We start from the raw sequence: 18,744 nt of genomic DNA on the forward strand, positions 1-18,744 counted from the left end.
ATTTAGTTACCACAACCTCCAGAAAGCGTATTGGTCACCTATACCAACACTGACATTTAAAAGGACTGAGTTGTATTCTGTGCACAAAGTGGGATTTATACATCTTTTATTAAGCATAAAAATGGCACCTCTCCCTCAAACTCTATAGTGTTGAGCTTGTGCATTTTTTCCAAGAGATTTTCACCTATACTGGCAAGCTTGTCACTACTCTTGACTGGATTGGATTATGCCTATCCTTAGGTAGGATCTAGATCCTGAGAAGTTTTGTAGACACTGCCACTTTGGTGTACAGAAGTTTGAAGTGCTGCTTAATAAAATGTGGAATTAAAAGACAGTGTGGCCAAGGTTGTGGTAGGCATTCTGGTCCAAGAGCTTAAGTTTCCTTAAATCTTTAGGGAAGATGTGACAGGAGGCCAACAGCAGAACTACTGTGCAGGTTGCTAAAGGCACCTGCCACACCACTGTTTAATCCTTTCCCATTACACAGCAATGCTTCCCTCATAAGAAGGGGTTTATACATAAGGGGAAGTTTGTGACTTCACATTTTAGAACAAGACTAGATCAACAGACCAGATTACAAGTATGTTGAGTGCCCAAGTAGACCAGCCACACAAGTATCAGTGGTCTGTCATCTTGTTCACCAGTAGGAGCAGTAAGTTCACATTTGTCAATGGGCTGAGTTTACTGTTTTTCAGTGCTTCGCCTTCCAAATATAAGGGGTAAGCAAGTGAGCCAAAAGTCAGATCTTCAGAGTTTGAGTTTGCCTTCTATAGATCCCTTATAAATCTGGTTTCTTCCTTCCTAGCATTCAGTAATTGATCTTGGATTCATGGCTAAACTGTCTTGGACTGAGTTGGACAATCCAACTCTTGCTTCTGAAACTGATGCTCCAGTTTGGTTCTAGGATAGTCAGGGTATAGTGGTATTCCAGCTGATGAGAATCAGCTTAAGGAGAGCAAGTCAAGGATGTGACAACTCCTCATGCCCCACAGGGGAAATCTCCTTCCTGAAGTCCTTCAAAGCGCTATTCTACGGTTAAAGCCACTTTTTGGCCACAGCCATCCTATACCTCAATGGTCAGCAGCTCCCAGGCTTGTGCACCCCAAGGGGCCCCCAGAAACTCCTGAGAATCTAGAGGGCTCCAGAGTGCTCACTTCCCATAGAGTGAGTGGGCATCATCAGGCACCTGGATCGAAGAATGATCCTGAAAAACAGTTTCTTCAAGAAATAACCCTCGAATGGCCTGTTTCATATTCAAAGTCTGGCTGAATCTGAGGGCTCCAAGGAAAACCGTACATGCTCAGCAAGAAAACTGCAGTCTGACTCACCATACCCCAGGTTAAGATCAGAATTGACCTGACTTTTGGGGAAGGACTATCCGAATCCATCTGGGTTAAGTTGGCCCATATATCCTTGGGCAACAAGCTACAACCTGGTAGATTACCCTGAATCTGGCATAAGAGATCTTTAGTTAAGAAAAGCTCTTCAACAGTGAGGAATAATTCTGATCTCTAGTCCTTAAGATTCTGTTCTCCTTTCAGGCAGCCCTAGAAAGATCAGAAGACGAGTCACAGATTAGTCAAGCAGATTAAACTTTATATAAACGTCACTTAAATCCACCTGGGCCAATCAAGCTGGACTGAACCAACATCTGGCCTGAGAGGGGCCACTAGGACACAGCCATAGCATTCAATATAACAAAGTGACGTTATCATAGGGCAGGTGAGGCATGGCGAGTTAATGCTGGATAGCAATTAAGTCATGTCACACTGGTCCATGTGGGAAGACAAGACTGACACTCATGTGCTAATAACACTTGTCAGTAGAATGTTCCCAGGCATCCTACTGTGAGTGAGGACATTCTAAAGTGATGATTTACATGTGTCCTGCCTAGGGCTATGTGTCTTCATAGTTTTTCCCCCATTTTCACATGGAATACCAACTCCGTAGCTTTCCTTTCCTGCATATATGCCATGTCAAAACAGATCAGAGACCCCTTGATCGAGAGCCTTGGCTTCCTAACCAAACCTACTGAACCCACAAGGCTTCCTCCCATGGTAACATTAAGAAACATTTATCAGAAGTCTGGGGGTTAAGATTTCTAGTTTCTTACCTACCAGGCTCACAGAGGTGGTATCCTGACCACCCAGACAGTGAGTCTTATTTATGAAGGTTACTTAGGCCTGGAGGTCTGAAGGTTTAACTTACATCTAATACCCTGACCTCACATGAACTTAAGTATTAGAGTGGGGTCATAAGAGGTCAAGTTCTGCCTTTGTTGGGGTTGAAGAAATACAACGAAAGTGACTGGAAGAGTCGTGTGGCCATTTTCTTCATTCCTTTATCCCCCGCAACCACCAACCCTTACGATTCCTCTCCTCTAGGCTCAGTAACCCGCCTCAACAATTCCCTCTTCAGGGTTACCCACTGCCTCGAGCTGGATCAATTTCAGTGGCTGCCTGAAGACATCTGAGCCCTAGAATTGTGCTTTGCTTTCAAGAGTCCTTGCCTTGTCCTAAGTTGAACTGAAGATACTCCAGTCAGTAAATAGGTTAGATGGTTCTCTGCTCCCTTACAGGAATTTATAGTATTAGACCCTCATCCTTTAAAATCCAGCTTTTAAAGTTGACTTTCTGGTTTGGGATGGACATGCTATAAAATATGGTTGCGATGATTGTTGTACACCTATAAATGTAATAAAGTTTTAAAAAGTATTTTCTATTGTTTAAGCCAACAGATGCATGAAATAAGTCACTCCTGCATTCTCACCTATGAAAGTAGTTTAATCTGTAGAACTACTCTGGTCATTTTCCTGACTCTTGAGTTCCTAATGAGATGAACACACAGCCGCTGACACTCACAGCTAGTTCCATGGGGCAAAAGCCACCATGATGGGGAAGTCCAAGTGGAATCTCCCAACACTGCTCTCCACCCACAGCCAAAGCAATGCCGCATTCTAAGGCGATGATGGTGCCAGGGGTGGGGACTCTATTACCTGATTTACTAGGATGGCTCCTGGAAAAGCGAGGTGAATCATGGCATAATTCTGGACTATAAACAAGATAGCTCAATTGCAGCTGCTGTGCCAGATGTGGCATCTCCTACTGATCAGCCCCCCTTAGGTGCTGAGTCAAGGCTATTGATCCTGCAACCCCCTCTCAACTTGAGACTGCCAGCCATTCATATTCACACAGGATGGCAGTACCCTCATGGTCCTTCCAGGGTTCTATCAGTTTTTTCTGTTCTACCACTCATCTCCAATGACTTAAAAACCTGAAGACCACCACAGGGGTCCAACTTTATCAAAAGGAAATGTTCAACATCATTAGCAAGTAAGTGATGCTCCTACCAGGACATATGCACGCTAAAGGGCAGATAAACCCTTTGGATATCCAGAGCCTGCCATAACTTAGAAGGCCAGTGGTTTGAGGTATGCTAGGATATCCACTCAAGAGACTAGTTCTATCAATGCCTTACCCCTACCTTAGGTAGGCATCTTTGGAGTTAAGGGACAGAACAGTCATGTGCTTGGGGATAGTACTGTTTCGAGTAGGGCCTAGAATGAGAGGGCTCTACAGCAGGTCCAGGAATCAATACAATCCTGACAGTTTGAACCATCTGGCCCTGCTGGTGGTGCCGAAGGTATAGGCGGTAAATAAAGATGGCACGTGTGTGATAAACAGATCAGTTCTGTGAAGAACCTTTCATTCGTTGCAAAGGCAGCCCCTGACCTGCTTTCCAGGCTCTAAGAAGGGCAAGAGTGACCAGAAGATATGAAGAGAAAACGTGAACCCCATTTTGCACATGTATTTTGAACTTGGGTCTGGGCATATCAAACTTTTTGAACGATGTGAGTGGGTGAAACACGGAGGCCCAGAGCCCTATGTCACCTATCTCTCTCCAATTCACATCTAGATCTGTGAGTCCCTCCCTCATAGTTGGTGGAAAGAGGTCTCATTCAAGATGGTCACTGAGTATCAGTGTGTGGCCAAGAGATGCTGCCCTGTAGGCAGTGCTGAGAAGTCCTCCCAGTCAGCAGAGACTCAAGCACCATCTCCAGTCATGTTCTTGGTAAGGAGGGAAAGGTAGACAAGGACAGACTCCTGGCATGACTCCGTGATTAGGGGCCTGTAAGGGACAGGAGTGTAAAATGAGACAAGGAGCCCTGGGAGAAAAAGTGGACACACCTAAGGGCGCTGGCAGAGCTCTTTATACTGCTATGGCTCAGAACCTTAAGGGGTTTTTGTTAGGGCTGCACCCACGGCATATGGAGGTTCCCAGGCTAGGGGGTCCAAGTGGAGCTAGAGCTGCCAGCCTACACCACAGCCACGCAGGATCTGAGCCGCATCTGCGACCTACGCCACAGCTCATGGCAATGCCAGATCCTTAACCCATTGAGCAGGATCGTACCTGCAACCTCATGGTTCCTAGTCGGATTTGTTTTCACTGTGCCACAATGAGAACTCCAGAATCTTAAGATTTTTAATCTTGTTTGGGTCCCTGTGGTCCCTTTGGAGCAGCAAGTAGACATTTGAAGATATTGAACCAGATATCTGTGTTGGGAAAGTGGAGCTGAAGCTTGACCCCAGGTCTCATCAGGAACAAAAACTTAGGGTGTGCCCTCTTCAGAAACCACTCATCCTCAGGCTACAGTTTCAAAAATTAGCTTCATGCTCAAAGGTAGACATGCATCTGTGTGTGTGCTGACATTCAGATCCTGTATCAATTTAGCATTTACATGGCCCCTAGTCCACCCCTTTGTTCTAGCTATCACATCATGGATTACAGCTTAGGTGGGAACTTCCCTCCCCATTCAGCGGCTGCCAGGCACATCTCCCCAGATCCCGAGACCTAGTGTATACCAGGTAAAGGAACTGAAACCCCACTTCCCCCCTTGGGTATGTGAGGCCAAGGTATTAGGGGGCTCTGCTCCCCTTTCAAGCTAAGACTTTCTCCTGCTCCAGGTTTGAGCAGGAAACAGAATGCAACTTTATTAGTTTGAGTAGACTTTATGGAAAAAAAAAACCTCAGTGGAATGTGAAGGATGGAGGAACAGAGGATGAGGCATTAGGGACTAGCAATGATGGAACCTCCTGCCAATCACAGGGCCCAAGGGAAGATTACCCGAGCCCACAGAGCCCGAACTATGGAAGATGGTCCCAAGCTGGCAAGAGCGGTGGCCCTGGGACAGAGCTGCTAACGTGTCGCTGTAAAGCAGACAGCGAGTCAGGGAAACGTACCCAAACCTCTTGTCTTCTAGCTAGTGTGTCCTAGCAGCCAAACCCACCACCAGCCAGTGTATCCCAGGGGCCAAGCCCTTCTGGATGTCAGGTTTCAAGGGAGACCAAGAGATGCAGCCCACAGGAGTCTCCCCCAACTGGGCACAGAGCAGAGTATCCAAATTAAGGAGTGATGGAGAAGAGCCGGCTTGCATGGGGACAGATGCAAAGTGAGGGGCTTGGACGGGAACAGCCATGTAACCTTGGGAAAGGACAGCACAGGTCTCGACACCCAGTCTTTACACTCGTCTGCAGGGGACCCACCCTGGACCGGAGCCCAGAGGGCCCTCCTATGAGGGGGGGAGTGGGTTTACCCAGTAGCTAGCTGAATTCAGAGCAGAATCATTTTGATTTGTAGATGAGAACTGCAGCATCTGATTCACCCAAAAATATGGAGCTAAATCCCTGCTGGTTACAGAGCTAAGTAGAGGTGAAGACCTTCCAGCAGCAGAACAGGCCACCACTGGGGCTTAGCCTGTGTGTTCCCTGTACATGGCTTCCAGGCGCTGTGTGGCTCCCAAACACCCTTGGCTCCCCGAACAAGATTAATCTGGTTGTCTTAGTCCTGTTACAAGGGAGGTCAGCCACTTCCGTTTTCTAATGGAGCTAGATGAGATGATCAATCAGTTTTGAGTAAGGAGGCATTACCATCTTGTTAGAGGCAGGGTCAGAGCCTCGGGTTGGGCAAGCTGCTGTGTCAGGGATTGAAGAAAAACTAGGGGCTGTTCTCTACTTAATGGATAGATATACAACAAGTTTGTTTTGTTTTTTGCTTTTAGGGGCACAGGTGTAGCTTATGGAAGTTCCCAAGCCAGGGGTCTAATCGGTTTCAGCTGCCGGCCTACACCACAGCCACGCTGGATCTGAGCCACATCTGTGGCTTACACCACAGCTCATGGCAACACCGGATCCTTAACCCACTGTGCAAGATCAGGGCTCAAATCCATGTCCTCATGATTACTAGTCGGATTCATTACCCAAGCCACAAAGGGAACTCTCGTCTTGGGTTTGCTTTTGGTTTAGCATAGCACCGTTTGCCACTTAAACACTACACAAATGTCATCTTAGTCGACAGAGGACATCTGCCAATAAGGAATATTGCTTGAAGATGTTGTGTTATGCATTTATTACAACTTCAGCTTTTAAAGAAGTTGAACATTTCATTCTGCATATTGACACACATCCCAGGGCTTGCTCTCAATCGGAGCTCACGTGCAGTCCACCTCTCCTGGCAGGCTCGACCTCTCATGTCTCAGTGAGCAAGGCTTTGGAGCTGGCACTAACATACGTAGTGCCCCAACTTACAGGCTCAGCCTCATTTTCAGTTTCAGCCACGGCCTGAATTTGAAGCCTTCAGATTTCAGACAGCTCCAGGCAGGCATCCACTCCCTTCAAGCCTCCTGCATTCACTTTCTACTCCAGGGCTCCCTCAATTCTGTGGATGCAGACAGAAGTTTGCTAAGCTTTAAAGAAGCCCCTAGGCACATAAACGGAGGGTTCATTCAACTCTCCTGGCTCCTTATCCTTCAAGGAAATAATTCCTGAATATGTTTTGATGGATCCAAGAGGTCTCAGCAGAATTAAGCCCCTAATACCAACAGTAGGGATACCAATGCCCTTTCTTCAGTCACCTCTCTACCTTGACCGTGTAAGATACCCATACGTGAACCTCCACGTCAGGATCTTAAGGGAAGTCAAGCTAAGAGGATCCCTTCTGGTCCAGCCAGATGAGGAACCCAGTTCTCAGCAACACATAACCAAGCTAGATTTGTCAAGAAAGTTCTACTCTAAGTGCTTGGCTCAGGCAAGAAAGTTGCTTGATAGACACCCCAAGTACAATGGTTGCCCACTGCTGCTCAGGGACCTGTCACACAGATCAGTTTCGCATGTCCTCATCAAGTGTATACAAGAGGGAAGTCTGAGGACATGGCTAAGTCTGAAGTCCCTCAAGGATCAGAATAGACAAGAGTTAATTCCAGCTCTCCCAACTCAAGGAGAACTAAGGTTCTTCCAGTCCTCTAGCTCCTCCCATATTCATTACTTGGTTCTGTCTACTGAATACTTTTTCCCCCATCTCTTGACTCGAGACTCTTTCCAAGGGCCATTTAGAAAGCCTTCTTGGACCTTTAACAGCAAGAGTTAGAAATAGACATTTGACAAATGCTCGCCCCACAGAAACATCAGAGGTTACATCATGAAGCAAGTAGGGGTGGTGGTGACGTGCAAACAGAAAAGGTGGACAGAGCCTGTCCAGCCACTTCAAGGAGGCAGGCTCCGGAGAAAGACAACACGTGCACGCATACGCATTAAGGGATCCTCTAAGCAGTGGAGCTGACTGCCACGTGCTGTCATTTATTCTCTCCAATAAGGAATGCTTCCTCGATCCTCTAAACTCCAGCTCCCATATTGCCATCCACTAAAACCCTACTCTTCAGAATTTCACTGCCATCCATAAGCATTGTGGAATCTTGCGTGACTAAGCAGCCAATGAATATTCTATTTAATCATGTAAGAATTGTCCTTTCACGAAAGTCTGCAGAGAGTTTCTCATAAGCCCAAGCAGGCATTAACAGCCCAAAGTTCCCCAATGCCTACGCAACTTAAGTCTTGTGAATTGACAGTGGCAGTATTAAATCTTTCCCCTTGAAGTTAATTTCACGTGAAAGTTAAAGCTTCAGTCATGAGACTTAGAGCGTGGTAATCTAGATCTGTTAAATCACCAATTGTCTTGAAGCTGGACGCTTGCAAGCATCCATCAGGCATGCACAGATGTCACTTTTAGCAGAGCACTGAGTGCCCACAGGGTGAGGTTAAAGTTTCTAGAAGGGTTCTCAGGGGTGAACTTCTGTAGGGCTTCAACCATGCTAACTATTCACAATAGCCAAGACATGGAAACAACCTAAATGTCCATAAACAGATGGATTGAGATGTGGCATGTATATACAATGTGATACTAAGCCATAAAAATGAAGTAATGCCATTTGCAGCAACATGCTCTCTTAAGAGATCAGAAAAAGGCATACCACATGATATCACATATACTGTGCCCCATTTTAGATGGCACAGTGAGCCTACCTATAAAAGGCTCAGAACAGACTTGTGGTTGCCAAGGGGGACGGGGGAGGGAGTGGGCTAAGACTAGAGTTTGGGGTTAGTAGATGCAAAGTATTGCATTTAGAATAGGGAAGCAATGATGTATAGCACAGGGAACAATATCCAGTCTTTTAGGATAGAACATGATGGAACATATATGACTGGGTCACTTTGCTGTATAGAAGTTGGTATATTATAAGTCAACTAGACCTTAAGGAAGCATGCTAACAGCTAAGGCCATGGTATATCCAGTTTGAGCTCAAAGGAAAGGTGACATCCTAAAAATGTATCCAGATAGAGCTTGGTTTCAAGGAATCTCAGAAAGCTCATAAACCGGCTTCAGTTAATGTCACTTTCTAGTTCTGGCAGTCACCTTTCTCATCTTGGTATTTCACCAAATTTGACAGTAGTCCTCTCCCTTTGTTCAGATCCACTAACAGAAGTAGTCTGAGACTGGAAATGCTGGATTAAAGCTAGACTTAAGTAAATGCTCAAGTTAAGGACAGTATACAAATCCACACTAGAGGGGATGGTAGGAGCCTGGCTCATTCTCCCCAAACCCAACTTCCCAGCAGCCCCAGGCTGGCAGAGTAGGTACCAAAGGAGCACCCCACCCCCTCCTGAGATAGGTCTGGTGCTCACCTCACAGCATCTAACGAGATAGGTGTTTTGATAATCTGAAGGTTTCCACCAGTGCCTGTCCTATTTCATGTGATAGGGTCCTTAACCCATCACCCCACTTTTCAGCCAGCATAGCAGTAGGGGGTGCCTGAGGCCCTTGGGGTGGATCCAGCCTCTGCTCAAACCTTTGTCCTTGAGGCTTCCTCTCAAACACATCCTGGTTGAGAGGATTGAATTCTAGTCAGACTCGCTCCCCACTTTGTCTTCTCTGCCACCAGTGTCCAGCACTATTCCTTTTGGAGAAGGTTCCATAGATTGGACAATTCACATTGTCCCTTTGACCCCATATGCATCCATATGGCTGCTTGTCCAACCCTTTAAGTGGTACCTGGTGACTTACAGCTGGAGCTGGGCAATTTCCAACACTAACCAAAGCTCCAAGCATGACCACATTCTGTGAAGTTTAGTAACAGATGAAAGATGCTTTAGTTTCTTCTCCCCACTGTGCTTCCAGCTCCACCAACAACCCTTCTTAAAAGAGTTTCTGGCAACCCCCTCTCCCACTCCTTTGGTAAATCAGCAGGTTCTACTCACGTTGCCCTGCAAAGAGGGGCACTGGCATTGCTCCAAGATGCCAGGAAGGTTCCTGTCACATGGAAGGCTGATGATCTGCCCACTTACTCAATTAGCCCAGCAGGTGGGGTTGACATACTCCTGCCAGTCAGCGGGGATGTTTGCCTCTTGTTAATTAGATCATCTATATCCTCATTTCTAAGGGTTATGTAAAAGGTGCAGATAGCTAATTAAGCCAGAGGGAGAGGTTGCCAGAACTAATTTTTCCAGCCGAGTATAAAACAGACGAGGATTTCCTATCTCTGGTGTGTGGGACACCCCAAGGAATAGTTCTGAGGTTGTCCAAGTTCTCATGTCGAGACATTAGACAGGACACTGGACAAGGGGAAGTGGGGCTTCCCTTCTGCATGTGTGCACATGAGGTCCTTAAACGGTGATGCTCAAGAGACAAGTTCAGAACTGAGCAGACTCCAGATTTCGTGAGAAAAGCTTGGCCCCTCTGTAAGGAGACTAATTACCTGAGAAAGGAAGTCTCCACTCAGGTTCACTAGAGAATCACCTGGATCAGTAGGGAACCAACCAAGGTGTCCATCTCCAAGGGAGCATAGAAGTAGGAAGGTGCATAAAACTCTGTAAAGGCCTATAAATCATTCTACTTATGTCACTAGACATGCATCTAACCATGCACATTTTATGTGACCATCCAGGTGTGTATTTCCCCATGGTGGAGAAAGGGAGGTAAGAAAGGACTTAACCATGCAGAGGCCTTTCATGGACCAAGTGTACCATGAACTAAGGTATACGGCCAGCATCTCCTTGTGATCCAGGTTAACAGTCAAGTCCAACATCAAGATCCAGGAGACCTGCGTCCAACTCTGAGAGCCTAAGTCAAGCTCTCCATCATCCCCTGTTCCAGTTAAAACTCCAGGCCACCAGAGCCTTCAAGAGACAAGACTGCCCATGAAGATGGGCCAGGATTGTTCCTACATCTTAAAAAGGTTTTAGAAACTTAACAGATATGGGCCCTAGACAGGGTACCTCTTCAGCAATTGACTGGTGTCCTGGATCAAGAAAGCCATCTTACTGAAATCTCCAAGAGGATGGGTTTGGCACCAAGCCCGTTTTGTCTTCAGCAGAGACTTTGTCAGGAAGTTGTCCTATCAACTTTGGGGCCCTTTGCTCTAGTCTGAGGCAGTTTGTTCCTTCCCAAGTCACGAGGAATGTGCGACACCCTGGTGGGCCCAACTTTGGGACAGAGCAGCTAGACGAAAGAAAATCCTTTCTTTTGGCCCTTGTTAAGCGTTAACCAGCTGATCTGCAGGACTTACTTAGCTGGTGGTAGGCGGTCTTCCCAGCTAAGGAAGAAAGGGCGCCATTGGGTGTCAAAATGGAGGCCTACAGATCTTGTTGCAGGGATAAGGCTTGAGGTGGCAGCTAAGGCTCAAGAAATGTAGACATTCAAAAGTTATACTGAGCTTGACAGCACCCCTACCCCATCTGTCCCCCTACTAACCAAACAGCACTGAAAGGAACATGACTTGGGTGAATTGGGTGGGTGGGGAATCCTGCTGGAATCCTTCGCAGTGAGCCGTCTTGAGCAGCTCAAGGAGAGCACGTCGACAGCCAGAGTTCAATTCTCCTTAGTGCATGAAGAACAAGAATGGACCCGTGGCAAGGCAAAGAGGCCAGACGGCTGGATTGAAGGAGACCATGTCCCCTCGGGGGAACACGCAAGTCTACACGCATGACCAGGTCAGGCAATGCACCCCTTGGTGGCCCTAGAATACTTGAACATTGTGGCTTCAATGTGGTCCTGAAGCACTAGTCACTCTGAAGACTTATGCCTACTTTCTGCCTATCCAAAAGCTAGCAAGTGATAAGTGGGCATCTGAGATATTACTCTAGCAACAAGACAACGGTACTTGTGAAGCTCTAAGCTTCAGCCCTGCTTTCCACATGAAGGCAGGTTAGAGCATGGACAGGACACTGGCTGGAGACAAGACAGGACTGATTGCAACACAGCACCTGAGGGAAAAAGCCCCACAGCCACAAGTGGACTCAGTCCTAAAAGCTTTGAGAGAGGACTCCTTAGTGCCCCTCACAGATCCTCTCCACACCCAATTCCAGCCGCATGCAATTCCCACCTAGAGCGGGTATAGACGCTGAAGCGGGCATTGCTTTTCTACCCTTTCATGCTTGAGGGCAGTGCTTGTGTTTATCTGCTTAGCTAGCCAAGATCAGTTTCAGGCAGTTGTCCTGTTGGACAGGAATATTTTTTAAGAGAACTTTTCTCCAAGGCCCAATACCAGGGCCCAGGAAAAGAAAAACAAACTTCACGGGAGTAAGGAATCCCTAAAGTGTACTCTCAGGTAAGCCTAAACTGAGCCTCTGTGGATTTGTCAATAGCCCTTTAAGGGCTCCAGCTGGTTGGCTGCTCACTCAGGCCACATCTTTTGTCCCCAGCAAGCTGGTTTGTCTCTCCAGATTTCAGGGCAGTTTTATGGGGTTTTTTTTGGGCCACACCCACAGCATATGGAAGTTCCCAGGGTAGGGGTTGAATCGGAGCTGCAGCAGCCAACCTATGCGACAGCCACAGCAACTCGGGATCCAATCCTTATCTGCCACCTACACCACAACTCTTGGTAACAGGAACTCCCCCAGGGCAGAATTTTGTCCTAGGACATCAAGCCTCTGACATAAGAGCTGTTGATTCAGTTAATTCCAGTCTCATTTCTATGGCAACAAGAAACCCAACTTCCAAGTTCCTTCCCTGATGGGGCAGCAGGCGAAGTCCAGTTTAACTTAAGAGATCTAGTCGATTTTTTGTTGTTTTTTTAGGGCTGCACACCCGTGGCATATGGAGGTTCCTAGGCTAGGGGTCTAATCGGAGCTGTAGCTGCCAGCCTACGCCAGAGCCACAGCAACGCAGGATCCGAGCCATGTCTGCGACCTACGCCACAGCTCACGGCAACGCCGGATCCCTTAACCCACTGAGCAAGGCCAGGGATCAAACCTGCAACTTCATGGTTGCTAGTCGGATTCGTTAACCACTGTGCCACGACAGGAACTCCGTAATGCTTTTTTGCGCTTTTTTAGGGCCTCACCCCTCGGCATATGGAGGTTCCCAGGCTAGGGGTCGAATTGGAGCTGCAGCCATGTAAGGAGAGGTCAACAATCCCTCAGACGTCATTGAAACCTTTTGTAACAACTTAGAACAAGATTCCCTTTGTATTTAAAAGGATGGAAGCCTAAAGTTCATTCTTTTATTGAAGCAAGGGAGGCCTTTCCAAGCAAGAACAATTCCAGCAACCTTAAGTCACTGGCAGGATAGATAGGAAACAAGCCTTTCCTTTACAAGGTAGTCTTAAAATGGGCAGAAAATTGGCAACATCCTGGATACCAAAGTTCTCCCTTCTGAAAGGCAAGAACTAGGAGGGGATGGCTTTTTTTTTTTTAAAGACTAAGAAAAACTAGTTCTGAAATTAAGAGTGTGGACAGGTCTTCAAGATTGCAAAGCTTCTCTGCGATTCTAATATTGAAACGAGAAGGTAAGAGCAGAAGCCACTTGTTCAAAGGTTTTTCTGCCAATTAGGTTTGTCCTTAAAGAGAATTAAGGTAGAGTACCAACTGTCAAGTTCAAGTGAGTGTCCATAGCATTGTGGAGCCCAAGAAAAAGCCAGCCCTGGAAGAGTGCTTAGTGGTAAAATCTTGGGTCTCTGCGAAGTGGCTGACGTATCCTTCCTTGCCCTGTAAGTGCTGCAACCTAAAAGGTCACTCTTGGGCATCTGGAGAGATTCAAATGAAATCAGGGACTTTTTTGCACTTTTTAGGGCTGTACCCATAGCATGTAAAGGTTCCCAGGCTAGGGGTTGAATTGGATCTGCAGCCTCCAGCCTACACCGCAGCCACAAGGTATCTGAGCCATGTCTTCGACTTACACCCACAGCAATGCCGGATCCTTAACCCACTGAGCGAGGTCAGGAAGCGAACCTGCCTCCTCATGAATATCAGCTGGGTTTGTAACCTGCTGAATCATGAAAGGAATTCCCAGGGACCAATTCTGAAACAGAACAAGGTGTCAATTGACCTTCAGCTCAGGTTTCCTGAGGTTTTCTAAAGAATCAAGGTGGCAAAAAAAGTCCATTTCTTCCAGTACCAGTGCCCCGCCCTGGACTACCTGAGGCTGTCACACAAAATCCCCACATTGTCACTCTACAACCTTGGGATGCCACAGTGTCCCTACTTTCAGGATCAGGTCAGGCATGCTATGTATGAGCTGGTTCAAGAATCTACCCCAGACCCACAAAGGAAGTTTGACGGGCCGCAGAGCAAGGGTCAAGTGTTCAGAGAGTAGGCCATCACTGTAGAGGCCCATGGGTTGTGGATAAGTACAACCAGCCGGGGCGGGGGAGCCTCTATAGCCAGAGCGGCCAAGAGGGCAGCCTCCCCCAACCCCACCCCGCCAGGGCACAAGCAGCGACTTCTGTTCCTGCCAAGAGGCCTGCGCTTAAGAAGGATTCAGCTACACAAACCCCCTTTCCTCACTGCCTCTCACCTACCACTGGTTCTAGGACATGCCCAAGTTACCCAGGGGCTGTGCAGCTTAGTGACAAAGAGGACAGCCCCAGAACCAACCTGGAAAAGGGAGATGCTGCCCAGGGTAAGGCTTGAGAGGAGCTTACACTAAGGGGAGGGAGCTACGCAGAGGACAGACCCTCTCAAACACCAACATAGAATTGATACCAAGCGATGTGGGTGGGTGAGCGAGTACAGGCTTGTCAAGAGTTAGTCATAGGACTGGCAGTATGTCATGCTTCTCAGGATCGCCACTGAAGCCTCATGGCCCAGTTAGCTTCTAGTTTACCCATTTTAACAAGTCAGCTTATCAGAAAGCTTAAGCAGCTCAAGACCAGAGAAGCAAGTGGCAGAATCCAGGTTGAAGCTGTGTCTGGCCTTAAGGTCTGTGACCTTAACCTTTTGAAGGTCCTCCAAAGAAATAAGGTGGCCCAACCTCAAGAGCCTGGGAACTGCTTTCCCTATAGGGAACCTAAGGTCTAGGTTCTGCCTAATTCTGGACCCATCCTCCTTGCCCCTCAGACAGGGGTTCCCCTGGTGTAAAAAGAAGGCAGACTACAGAAAGCCCAGACGGGCAACTGGACGTTGCAGCCCATTATCAGCAACAGCTGGCAGCCCCACGTCAGCCCCCACTTCGCACGCTCCCACCCAGCTGTCGGCTGAGTAGTGCTCAGACCCCTCCAGGGCTGTGCAGCAACCACATGCACTTCAGACTTATGTGGCAGAGCCCAAGGTCACCCAGATGAGGCTGGGTCTGAGTGGCAACCGACTCACAGCACACGCACCCTCTCAGGTTCAGGCGCACACACACTGGTCCTGGATGGATTTAAGTTACTGCCACAAGCCCATCGTGGTTCCGCCTGCCCCCAGAGACTGCGGAGTACTAGAGCTGGATGTATGATTTCGTGGAGGTCTTATGGGATAAGTTACAGCTGTGGCTATGTGACTGAGGCCAAGAGCTCAGGTTGTAGCAAGAAAGGAACTGGCACAGTCTCTTCAATCTAAAAAGATCGATCTTATCCAGGAATCCCCTAATGGCCCAGTGGTTAAGGATTCAGTGAGTGTCGTCTCTGATGTGGCTGGGGTGCAATTCCTGGTCTGAGAACGCCCACATGCTACAGGAACAACCAAAAAAAAACTTCCACCCAGCCCCCTTGTCTGTCTTTCATTAGGGTAGAAAAGTGGTTTTCAGTGATTTCTTTCAGGTTACTAGCCTGACACTGACAATGTTAGGAAGCAATTGCTTTGAACCCTGAGCTACTGTTGAACAAGTTTTCATCCATGTTTTATCGATGTCATGTTGAGAGGCTGCTCGGGATAAGAGCAGGTTCATACAATCACGGTACAATCTGCTTGGGTGGGTGAGAGCTACACAAACATGAGGAACAAAACCAGTGTTTTGAGAGGGTCCCAGGCTGCAGGGAGATTAGATAATAGATTAACAGGCGCTCCATGCTGCATCCTCACTGTTCAAACACATGGCTATGAAGGCGTGTCCAGCAGATCGAGGCTCTGCTCAACAGTCCACCAGTCACCCCCAGTCCTGAACAAACAGGTTACATACAAACCCCAGTACTCCCCACCTCCAGGATGAACAGAAGCAACAGCTTCTAATGCCCTTCAAGTGGTTTTCAGAGGAACTGCCTTGAGGATTTCTGATGAAGCCCTCATCAAGCTTAGCCGAGAACTGGTTCACCTGAACAAACCACACCAATTAGCCCTGCCTCCCTTATTTCATCAGGTCAGCACTGTCCTGTTTCCCAACTCAATAGGTTGGGCCTCAGATGCTCCCACTTCTCAGGCCACCACATGTGGTCAGTGGCCTGCTGACTCCCCAGTATTCCTCTTGAGCACTCTGCACTTGATTCATTTCCCTGGAGATGTCAGCCTGTTACTATGCCCTTCCAGACAGCCCAGGCTCGTCGCTATGATACTGCGGGAATGGCAGTCTGATCACAGCTGTGCTGTAGGCTCTACAAGTTTCTCCCCCAGGCAGGAAGGACCACAGTGTCTAAGCCAGCAGGGAGCCCCCAGGAACTGTTAAGCTGTTATTCTCTCAGAAGAGTTCCCACCAGTTCAATTCCTACTCAGGCATTCCCTTAGAACAGGTCCCACTCTGAGGACTGGAGCAATAATCTACAGGAGAAAACCCTCATCTTCAAGGGCTGACCATGAACTACCACCCACCACCTCAGTTCAACCCATTAGTGTTTTCAGCTAGAGAGAAATATGCAGGTTTCCAAACTCACTTTAGGTTTTGCCCGATATGAGTTCACAGCTAGCAAGGTTTTGCAGATAGTGGGTCTATTCTGTAGAAGCTTGTTCCCAGGAGAGAACTTTAGGACACTTAGAGAATCAATAGGAAAGCCAACAGGACTGCTATTTCCAAGAGGCGGCCACAAATTAGGCCTCAGGTTGTACCGAACAGAGACTTTAGCAAGAGCAAGGAAAGTTGAGTTTATCACCTATCACTGGCAGGGCTGAAACTAAGTCACTGCCTGCTAGGAGCGTAAGTTTTTGGCTTTCGGGAGTGAGAGACAGCATGGTCATTCTTTTGACACATATACACCAACTCAGAGCCCCGAGTGCTCCATAGCAGTTCCCAGTGGAGTTTTGGCAAAGCTGATCTTTCTCTATCCTTACCAATAGGGCTGTTCATTCCTAGAACCCACTCCCAGAAAGCGATCCTTGCGAAAGGAAAAAGCTTTCCTAAGAGGAAATAACTTTAACCACTGAGAGGTTTGTAAAAGATTTTTCTCCAGTTGAGAAAACCCAAGAAAAGCATTTTCAGGGTGAAAAAGCAGGCAGAAAGAGCCCCCTAGAGAAAAACAGGCACCTGTAGTCTTACAGCCCCATGACTATCTGTAAAGAAAAAAGAGCCCCCCCCCCCCACGAGAGCGCCAAGAAAGGCTAGCGTTTGGAGGAAGTCCCTGCTTTTCCCAGAACTTTCCCTTTATGAAAGTAGAGAGAAAAAAAAGAAAAGCAGCAGCAACAGCTTTATACCCCTCCTCGTCTTTTTCCACTTTCCTAACTCCAGCTCCGTGGAGCCTTTACGGACACCTTTCCACCCACCCCAGCGCCAGCAACTACCACCAAACGAGCAGCACTGCTTCTGGACAAACTGAGGGTACTTTTTATAGGCGGTGGAGACTAGTCCCACCCGCTGTCCCAAAGCACTCTGGGTGGGCAGTGGTTCCTCTGTTTCTCATTGGCTCACTCCCTCTCAATCAGCCGCTAGCTCCCGCCCCCTTGCTAGTTTCCTGACCAGCTGCAGTGAAAGCCAGGTGGAGTTTCTAATGAATGTTAATGGTCTCTGCATCTTGCCCTCTTCCCCTCCCCCTACCAAAAAAAGGGCAGCCTCTTGCTCCCAGCAGCAGTCTTGATTGGAAAATAAGAGCCAGTCTCTTCACAGGGAAAATATAAAATTCTTTGTTCACCCAACTTCCCTGTTAAGAGTCACCTCAAGTGCTTATAATTCAGGGCTCTTCCCTGGAAATTATGATTCAGAAGATAGGGAGTCTGTGGTTTTCCTAAGCATCCCCAGGATTTGTGTCTTTAAGGAAGCTGGCGTATTACTAAAAGGTGGTATTCAAAAATTCCCTTCTAAGAAATGGCTTCTGTTAACCTGTTAATCTCAAGATTCCCTTTTAGTTCCTCCTTTGGCTTTGAGTTTCTCCAGAATCTGCCCCAAAGAAGCATAATTTCTGGGAAGGATAGAAAAATGCAGAGTTTAAGAGGGGGGAATGCTTGGCCCTGAATTTCACAACCCCTCTGCTCTTCAAGGAATGAGCCACAGCTGGGAAGCATCTTTATAATTCACTTCACCTGAATCAATTTATGAGTTTAGCTGCCATCCCCCTTCCAGACCTGAGTGAGGTGAGAGGGTAGGAAATGGGCCTTTGGATGAGATGAACTGGGGTGTGGAGTGAGAAATTTTGAGGGCAGCCAGAAGATGGGAACACACAAGACTTTTGGCAAGAAGGTGGCTTTCTGTGCACTGTGCCTGTGGCAAGTGAACTTGATGTAAGATGCCCACCTGGCATTTCTCCAAAGAAGACATACAGATGACCAAAAAGTACGTGAAAAGATGCTCAATATCACTAATTATTAAAGAAATGCTAATCAAAAACTACAAAGAGGTATGATATTTCACCAGTCAGAATGGCCATCATCAAAAAGTCTACAAATGATAAAGGTGGAAAGGGTGTGGCGAAGAGAACCCTCCTACACAGTTGGTGGGAATGTAAATTGGTAAAATCACTGAGGATAACAGTATAGAAGTTTCTTGAAAAACTAAAAATAGAGATTCCATATGATCCAGGAATAAATACTACTCCTGGGCGTATGTCTGGAGAAGACCATAATTCGAAAAGATACATGCACCCCAATGTTCATGCTGCACTATTTACTAAAGCCAAGATATGGAAGCAACCTAAATGTCCATCTACAGAGGAATGGATAAAGAAGATGTGGTACATACATACAGTGGAATATTATTCTGCCATAAAAAGAATGAAATAATTCCATTTGCAGCAACATGGATGGACCTAGAGATTATTATACTAAGTGTAGTAAGTCAAAGAGAAAGACAAATATCATATGA

General features: G+C 47.2%; 1 long non-coding RNA gene across 1 annotated transcript; it reads right to left on the bottom strand.

Annotated features, from left to right (window-relative positions):
* LOC110261520 lies at positions 1,223 to 18,204 on the bottom strand. The gene is made up of 3 exons (XR_002345707.1): positions 16,391 to 18,204; positions 6,585 to 6,714; positions 1,223 to 1,547 (listed from the first exon to the last, which is right to left on the bottom strand). It is a non-coding gene; the product is annotated as an uncharacterized LOC110261520 (long non-coding RNA).

Source organism: Sus scrofa, chromosome 7, assembly GCF_000003025.6.
Source record: "Sus scrofa isolate TJ Tabasco breed Duroc chromosome 7, Sscrofa11.1, whole genome shotgun sequence".
Classification (NCBI taxonomy): domain Eukaryota; kingdom Metazoa; phylum Chordata; class Mammalia; order Artiodactyla; family Suidae; genus Sus; species Sus scrofa.